Source organism: Apium graveolens, chromosome 5 (assembly GCF_009905375.1).
Source record: "Apium graveolens cultivar Ventura chromosome 5, ASM990537v1, whole genome shotgun sequence".
NCBI classification, from domain to species: Eukaryota; Viridiplantae; Streptophyta; class Magnoliopsida; order Apiales; family Apiaceae; genus Apium; species Apium graveolens.
This window is the reverse complement of record NC_133651.1, coordinates 141,317,270-141,326,623: the sequence shown is the minus strand read 5'-3', so window position 1 is coordinate 141,326,623 and position 9,354 is coordinate 141,317,270. Positions and strand designations below refer to the sequence as shown.

The window sequence follows — 9,354 nt, the reverse complement described above, 5'->3', positions numbered from 1 at the left end:
GTGTCATTTCCATAACTGAAAATCATGTGCAACATTCAAGGAAAAAGCTCATTGACATCATGTACCATTTCATTAGGGAACATGTCATAAATGGTATTGTGGAACTTCATTTTATTCCAAGTGAGAAGCAACTTGCAGACATCTTTACCAAGCCACTTGATGAGTCCACATTTACTAGGTTGGTAAGTCAGTTAGGTATGCTTAATTATTCCTAAATTGTTTTGATGTCTAAGCAATTTATAATACAGCCGGAATCAAATTTGACTTTTCCCTTAAATAAAATTTTGGGTAAGTCAAAATTTACATCACGATGGATGTTCCTTATCCATCGAAAATGAATATCCCTTGCATTTCATTATCTGTTGAAAAATCAAGTATTATTCTAGGTACTTTTTATCTTGACGGATATCTATTTAATCTTCATCCATCGAATTGCTTTAATCATAGCCGTTAATTCTATTTCTTATCCGTCGACTTACTTACAGTCTATAAGTATATCTTGATGGATAACCTTTAGAATTTCTACAGTTTATTTTATTTTTAAACGGCTATTTTATGAAAATTTCATTGGGTACTATATTTTAATTTTTAATTTTTACTTGTCTATTTCGGAGAAAGTATAAAAGCCCCATTTCATTTCCTATTTTAATTTTATCTTTCTCAAAGCAATTTCTACTTACTCTCTTCATCTCTAAAGCAAATCCCTCTTTCTGCAACTACTTTCAATCACAGCAATGACACTAGTAGTCATAATCATGTCTCAAACTGGGTTTGTATATGAAAAGAGCAACTTTGTAGAATTGGTGAACAAGGAGATTGTTGCTTCTGAGGACTATCACAAAATGATGGAATTCATTTGAAACTGCAAAATGAGTTATGCTATGCTTGAATCTCCGGTCATCTATTGTGAAGTTGTTGAGGAGATTTGGAATACTTCCGTATTCAATTTAAAAGATAAGACCATTGCCTTCTCTCTCAAAGGTAAAGACCACTGCATTAACTGTGATACACTATAAGCATGCTTTAAACTGCCTGAGAATAACACTCTTGTTCCACACACAGACACAGAGGTGAGCAACATGCTTACTTCTATGGGTTATTCTCTCAATCCCACCAAGTTAGGTGAGGTTCTGAGAATGGGCCTTAGGAAATAATGGAGCTTTCTCTGTGATTCTCTTGTTAAGGCATTTTCTGGCAAGATTAGTAATTTTGATGTTGTTAGCTATTCTATTGTTAACATGCTTTATATGCTTCTGAGTGATAAGTATTTTAACTTCAGTAATTCTGTGATGTATGAGCTACGGTACAAACTAGGAGATGTTAAGTAAAGGTCTAAGAACATTTATTATGCTAGATTCTTTATGTTGCTAGCTAATTTTATCTCTGAGAATCTTGTAATTGAGAACCCAACTAACAAGCTTAATTGTTGGGTTCAAGAAAAGAGAGTTCTTGTTTGAGCAGGAATAATCTCAATAATGGAGTCCCTCTCAACTATCTTCCAATCTTTGAGGCACAACAGGTAAATGAGGTAGTTTCTTCTGCTCTAATCTCTACCCAACCATAAACTTCTTTGCAAACAACTGTGGCTATGGCATTTATGACAGTGACCAAACAGGTGCCTACCCAAGCCACAAAATCCAGAATGTCTAAATCCAAGTCAAAGAAAATCCACTATAGTTCCTCTAAAAAGAAACTAGTTTTAAAATCTACCAAACACCAAGAAGGTAGTGTGCAGGGTGGTGAGCTAGGTGAGGGACAGGGTGAAAATCAAAGAAACCCTAAGGATAAGGAGAATGAGGTAAGTAAAACCAAAACCAGCCACATTACAGTCGCCCAACAGACTATAATGTTTAATAAGGATTTAAGCTCATTACTAGTTCCATCCTCCCAAAAGGATGTGATTATTAAAACAAGCTCTCAACCAAGAGCACAGACCAAAAGGTTAGGGACACAGACCAACCTCAAACTTACATAAGAAAGAAAATATCTAAAGCAATTGGGGATACACATGGTGCACACACAGTGCCAACTACAGTCAAAGACTCAGTTAATGCACCATCTAAAATTCAGATTGATGTGGCTCCAATAAATGTGGAGCACATCCAAAATATCTCATAATGGAAATACCTCACACACTCAGTTAATTCTCTTGATGGAGCACATCCATCAAGAGACAATTACTAGTCGACAGATGAAGAATATTCGTCGAGAGAGTAGAAATGAAAGATTTTGGAGTTGAAACTATTGTAGAATATCAAGCTGTTTTAGACTCTGTTTCTTATGAAGCTGAGGCATTTACTCACCCTGATCCAGCTTATCAAACTTTGGCTGAACAAGACAATGAGGTTGCTGAGAGATTACTGAACTTGGTGCACACAACAACTTCAATGCTAAGGGCCAAGCATGCAATCAACTCTCTTCCACCTATAGATGGTGATGATTTTGAGTTAGATTCTAGTGGTACATTTGGAGATGCTTCTAATGATGAAGATGATGTCATGGACGTAGGGGGAGATGCAGGTCCTAGCTCAAGCACAAACACTCCAGACTGAATGTTTAGCAAAGGCTGCAGTGACCATCATTTCAAATCAACCCTTTTCAAGCTTATCCATCAAACTCAGACAACTCTTCAAGCCACTACAGATGCCAACACCAAGAGTCTTCTCGAAGTACATCTTGAGTCTCTACAACTGCACAAGATTCAATCTCTAAAACTTCAAGATGTAACTGAAATCAAGACAGACATTGAACAAGTCAAGAAGGACATCACTGAAAAGATAGAGTTTAAACTTCCTAACACTAAAATGAGAGACATTAACATGCAACTCTAGAAGGATTTTGACTTAAGTAGCAAGGTTGATTCTTTAGAAACTAGGCTGAAAGCACTGGAAAATTTAATCACCAAGATCCAGATCAACCAAGTTTATCAGACACTTTTTCTTCAGAAATTGGTGGCTGCTCAAACTTCAACCCCTGCCTTACTTGATGATAACAAAAAGGGGGAGAAAGATGCAATTGTACCAGTCAGTAAGAGGGAGAAGGATGTACATATTCAAGTCAGCAAAGTGATTGTTCCAACAATTACTTTCTCTAAGCCACCAGTTCTGGATAGTATTAACTTGATCAATATTGCAGCAGCTGAGCTCAGGCTGGATGAACAAATGAAGCATATTGATGAAAGAATTAAAAAGGTTTATGTCCCAATTATAAAGCAAGATAAATCTGTGAAACACTTCACACAATTGAGACAAATTCCTATCAGTGAAATGAGCTTGAGGAATATCGAGAGAGGTCAAACCTCAGCTAGAAGACAGCCAAAGGCCAATGTGATCTTGAAGCCGAAGAAACATTCTTCAAAATATTCTACCAAGAATCCTTTGGACCTAGTCTAAGCAACTCCTCATCCAGATGAAAAGAAGCTACTTGGTCATTCTATTTCTCACATCAAAGATCCTAGAGATTCAGTTTTAAAGAAGTGGATAGCCAAAGTCTACAGACATGGTAAAGAAATTTGTGTGATGGATGGACATCCACAATTTGCAGAAGCCAAAAGAGAAGAAAATCTGAGACTTAAGAATCAGAAAAGGAAGACTGCCTTATAAGCTAATAAAAAGGCTGAAAATGTAGCTACCAAATCAGAAGTTGAGAGGCCTACTACTATCTGAAACTGAGAAATTGGAGGAACCAAAGCAAAAAATTGGTAAAAGGATGAGAAAGGAAACAACCAAAAGGAAGCTGGATTTTGGAGTGGAATAAGAAGATGAACCCGAGCCTACCCATTCTACCATTATAAATCAATCAACCTTGCCCACAATGGAGCAATCTAAAACCAAGGTCTATCCAGATGTGAATTTTCATGGTGAGCCAATAATTCAAAGGATGAACCAATAGACTGGGAAAGCCTACTTATCCCTGATCTAAACTTCCCAATTCTAACTACCTCAGCTAAAAGAAGAAAGTCAAAACCAATCAAGCCAGTGAAGTCAGTTCCGTTCAAATCCAAAACACTACCCAAGCCCAAGCCTACAGTCAACAAAGGAGATCAACTATTCATTTGTGACATTAAGGAGTTCTTAGACATCAATCTCTATCTGAAAGTGCTTGATGAAGTGAAAGCTATTGATGCCCACAACAGACTTTCTGAGAGACTTGTGTTCAAGTACAAGGGTGGCAAGGAAATTACTTGGCCTCTTCATATGATTCTCAATGAAGGCTACACTGTCTTAGTAAAGATATTTTATGTAATCAATAAAGATTTTGGATTCACCAAGGTGGCCAAATCAGAGATACTTAATCAGATTCAGCAAATTAGACAAAGCTGGAGAGTCCCAAGTGCACTTCCAAAAATCTAAACTATTCCTTACACTAGAAGCAGAGTGAACTTGAAACCCTATTGGTTGATATAATTCAAAGATGAAAGAAACACCAGAAGATTCTTCAGACTGGAGGACCAGCTAAAGATATCAAGTAATGAAACTCTAAATGAAATGCAAGAGATGCTGGATTTGTCCAATAAAGATGAAGTTGAGTTCTACAGACAACTTTAACTAAAGATTGAAGAGAATAATGAAAAGCTAGGAAAGAGGACCAGACATTCAAGGAGAAAATATTAATTTGCTTAGACTAGAGGAGCGCCTTGAACAAAGCTGTAAGACTTGTTTGAACTTTCTTTTGTCAATTTCAAATAAAATTACAGCACTTATCATTAAATCTGCCATTGAATGAATATATTGTAAGAGTTGTTTTGTTCTCATCTAAATTTATGCCTACAATTCTAGTAGACATAAATTGGGGGAGATTGTTAGGAACATGTTGTAGAGTTGATGATATGCTACAAAAATACCTTAGTAGATTTGATTAAGTGTCTTTGTAGCTTTCGACGGATGATCTTTTCTGTCATTTATTAAAAGAGTAGCTTATGTATTAATAAGTATTTTGTAGCACATTCCTGTGTATTATAATGCCTTAAAGAATTAGAATTTGTAGGACATTCTAAGTCATGTTGACTACAAGAATGATATGTAAAATAGGTTGTCAAAATTGTATATATTAGATGTCTTGTAATTTTATATAAGTGAAATTGAGTCAACTACTATGGAAACACTTTCAACGGATGTTCTTCACAAGGCTTCGATGGATGACCCAAGTCACATTTGGAGGGGTGATTCAATCGAGCTTCGATGGATGATCCAACTGAGTCTCGACATATGACGAAATTTAAATGGGAGTTAATAGTGACTTGACAGGCATATGGGTTGATTACACATAAAAGGAATGTGGTAGCCTATAATCAGGTTTTAGAGAATAAAGAAGCATTTCCATTTCCAAGCTTACTTGAAGAAAATCAAAGATACTGGATGAAGAAATGAAGAAATATGTGATTAGACAAAGACATATTTTGTTTTATTAGTTTTCCTTTTTCACTTATAACTTGGTAATATATAAACCAAGAATAGCTGGTAGTAAATTAAGAAATTAACTAGAGAAATAGAAAAGCTTGTATCAATGAAGAATTTCTCTGTTCCTTGTGATTCTACTTGTAAGCAGCTGTGTAGAATCTTTGTATCACAGAGTTCTTGAAATATATATACCTCTGGTGGATAAGTTCAATCCACCAGAAAGTTTTTAAATATTTGTGTTTAAATTACTTTGTGTTTGGATACATCAATACTTTCATTCCGCACTTTTGCATATTCAAGCACTGTTATGCATATTTATTAGAGAAGTTCCTAAAGTCGAAGAAGAAACCAAGAATTACATTCAACCCCCCTTCTGTAATTCAACTGTTAGATTGTCTGGGATTAATATGACCCGTGGAACTCGGGGGCTTAAGGGAATTAAAAGCCCTGAAAGAGTTTTCCACATCACTGTTGTTTCCTTAAGGCGGTGGGTTCGGTTGACGTTCCAGGTTTTTGATAAGTGGATTTTATATCCATTTGGAACGATTCATATCGGCTTAAATTGGATGTTTTGGACTCAAGTATATTGTGTTTTTTATGTGTTTTGTATAATTACATTGCAGGGCACTAGTCAAGAGGAGGAATTAAGTTTTACTATGATTTTACGCTGATAAGAGGTCAGGAATGGAGTTTTGGGAGATCGCACGAAGAAAGCAGTGTAAAATATCAAAAATCAAAAAATTGGTCAGAAGCACGGCGCACCCGCGTCAAGCACAGGGCGGTCGCGCCAGTTTGTCAGTGTGCCCACGCCATAGACAGCGCGCCCACACTAGTGTTTTCTGCAGAATCCTGTTTTGATTACGATTCTGATTTCCTGAGAGTCCAGATCCACTTGGGGCCTATATATAAAGATAAATAGACATTTTTATAAAGAAGGAAGCAAGGGAGAACATTAAGAAGACCTAGAGCATGCAAGACGACTAAGGAGAAGAAAATCTAATTTTATACTTTTGTATTTTTCGATTTAGGCGATACTTTTGGATGCTTGTTTCTGCTTTGTTTTAAACCCTAGACTTTGATATTCAATCGTAGTATTCTGAACTTATTATTTATCATATTTTCATTGGAACCCATGGTGACGATGTGTTTGATCATGAACTAATCATTGTCATGGGGTTCTAGCAGACTTACTTATGGATTTTAATCGTTAATTGTTTAAATCTTTAGTGTGTGGTGATTTATGCTACCATAGTTTGGTTGTGCTTATTCATCTTTGATATGTAGCTAACATCTAAGATTGTTTGTTAATCTCTATTGAAGCGAAAGTGAATATAAAGGTTTACCATGCTAGCATAGGTTTACGTATGAATTGATGTGCATGATTCGTAGTGTAATTTTAACCATCTTACAAACCCTATATAATCACAATAGATAACTTGTTCTTAAACCATTATGTTTTCAAATTCTATAGACATATAGGGTCTAAGCATAATTGGTATCTACTTAACTTCTATCTTGATTGTGGATGTTTAGTAGTAGGGTGTACATATATCGAAAGATAGCGTATACTAATTTCGTGTTATCTGATTTGTTATCATCACCATCACATACTATTGATAAAGACATAAACTTTGGATGAAGTATTTAATGAAGTTAGAATCCCATGTTTTATTCTCATATAAGTAAATCACTTTTAATCTCTTAGTTAATACATGTTAGTATAATCTTTTAAGTAGTTAATCAAATCAAATTTGTTATTTGTCTTAGATGTGAACAATAAACATACATTGTTGCATAAGTGCATAATCTGAACTTAACTTAAACCAATCCCTGTGGGAACGAACTTGACTTGTATCTTATACTACTTGTGATCACGTGCGCTTGTATGTATCTTCGCGTGTGTTTTAGTGCGAATAGTTTTGCCTCGGTTATTACATGAACTGCCCCATGGGATCCATTCCTGGGTTTTCTATCTGGTGCCCAACCTCAGTTTCTCCTTCTTCATCCTCTATTTCAAATTCTCCAACATCAAACGTTCATCCTCTACTTCATACAGGGAGTCATCATATTCAACATAATCCTCGTCTTCCTCTTCACTGTGTTCTTACTTTCTCCCATCTTGGTTATGGCTCCCCTGGTCCTCAAACCCAGGATTTTCCCTAGTTCCAATTCTTCTTGGCGGCATAATACTGATAAATTTTGGAAAATTCAACGTTAGGTCACAATTATACATATAAGGTTGTACCACGCACAGTCGTTACAATAAGGAGGACGTAACTCATAGCTCTATACAGATATGTTAGTTTTAGTCATAAGCAGTGCATGAAATAAAAAGGATAAAAGAGTGATCTTGTCACCAAAGAACTAATACTGAACTGAAGGAAACAAATATATACATAATATGAGAAATACATAGTCCGATCTGGTCAAAAGTACAATAGTGCTATAGTCATCTAGCCAAAAGTGGAATACATAAGTCTATCTGTCTAGTTAGAGAAAGGGATAACTATATACAAGTTAACTATCCCGAAAAATTGGCACTTTACTATGGCCTCTAGCAACCAGACGACTAAACTACTACATCACTGATCTTGAATCAGATATGAGAGTGGCAACTCCCACACTCTCTCCATCATGCACCAGATGATATAGTCAGCCTTCCTTGGGGACACCCTGTCATGCCTGTCTCCATGAAGTCCTCGGATCCTCATGCGATCCATTAGCTCAATCTGGGTCAGGTACTCTAGAGAGCGTATATGCGAACACAATCTCAATCTCATAAGGAAATAATTGAAGAAGATAAAGTAGTTGAAGAAGTAGAAGAAGAAGTTTGTTAAGAAAGATGAAGAAGAAGCGATCATTACAATGGGAGAACCAGCAGCACCAACGAAAATGTTGATGGACTTTTCTCAACCAAAGATCAATAACACTCAATCTAGCATTTTCACGCCAGCTTTCACAGCTAATACCTTTAAATTAAGCCCGACGCGATTCAGATGGTACACAATTCAGTCCAGTTTGGGGGTTCTCCAACGGAAGATCCTAATATGCACATTAGGGATTTCATCAAGATCTGTGACACATTCAAGTTCAATAATGTTTGTGAAGATGATGTGAAATTGAGACTTTTCCCATTCTCTCTGAGGGATAAAGCTAAGAGCTGGTTGCACTCTCTTCCACCAGGTTCCATTGCTACATAGGAGGATCTTGTTCAAAATTTTCTTACTAAATTCTTCCCTATGACAAAGACAGCTGCAATAAGGAATGCTCTTACTCAGTTCGCACAACAATCAGGTGAATCTTTATGTGAAGCTTGGGAGCGTTATAAGGAGATGCTGAGAAAGTGCCATCATCATGTAATGCCTGACTAGATGGTGATCAATTGCTTTAATAATGGTTTGGGAGCACATTCGAGACCTATTCTCGATGCAGCATCAGGTGGAGCTTTATGGGCTAAGAGCTATGATGAAGCTTATGAGCTGATTGAGATGATGGTGGCGAATGAATATCAGAATCCAACTCAGAGGCTACCACAAGGCAAGGTAGCAGGAATTTTGGAGGTGGATAAAACTACAGCTATCGATGCTTAGTTAAAAGCGTTGACTATGAAGGTCGATTCTCTGACCAACTATGGTGTTCAACCGATAATGAGTGTTTGTGAGCTTTGTGCAGGATCGCATGTGATGGAGCAATGTGCTATATCTAGTAAATTAGCTCAGTTTGTGAGCAACTTTCAGAGGTCGCAGCAACCTATTCCTGCTACATATCATCCTAACAACCACAATCATCCTAACTTCAGCTGGAGAAATAATCAGAATGCAATGCAACAGCCTTACCAGCAGTTTGGAAACAAGCCTTTCAATCCTCGTGGGTTTCAGCAACAGTATGCACCAAGGAAGCAATTCCATCCACAGGGAATGCAACAACAATCTCATGGAGGTCGGTTAGTCTTCTA

At 36.7% G+C, this 9,354-nt stretch overlaps 1 non-coding gene across 1 annotated transcript; it reads right to left on the bottom strand.

Moving 5' to 3' along the window:
* Positions 1–8,653: 8,653 nt before the first annotated feature.
* LOC141663321 (small nucleolar RNA R71) lies at positions 8,654–8,760 on the bottom strand. Its single transcript, XR_012551400.1, has one exon. It is a non-coding gene; the product is annotated as a small nucleolar RNA R71 (small nucleolar RNA).
* Positions 8,761–9,354: the final 594 nt, after the last annotated feature.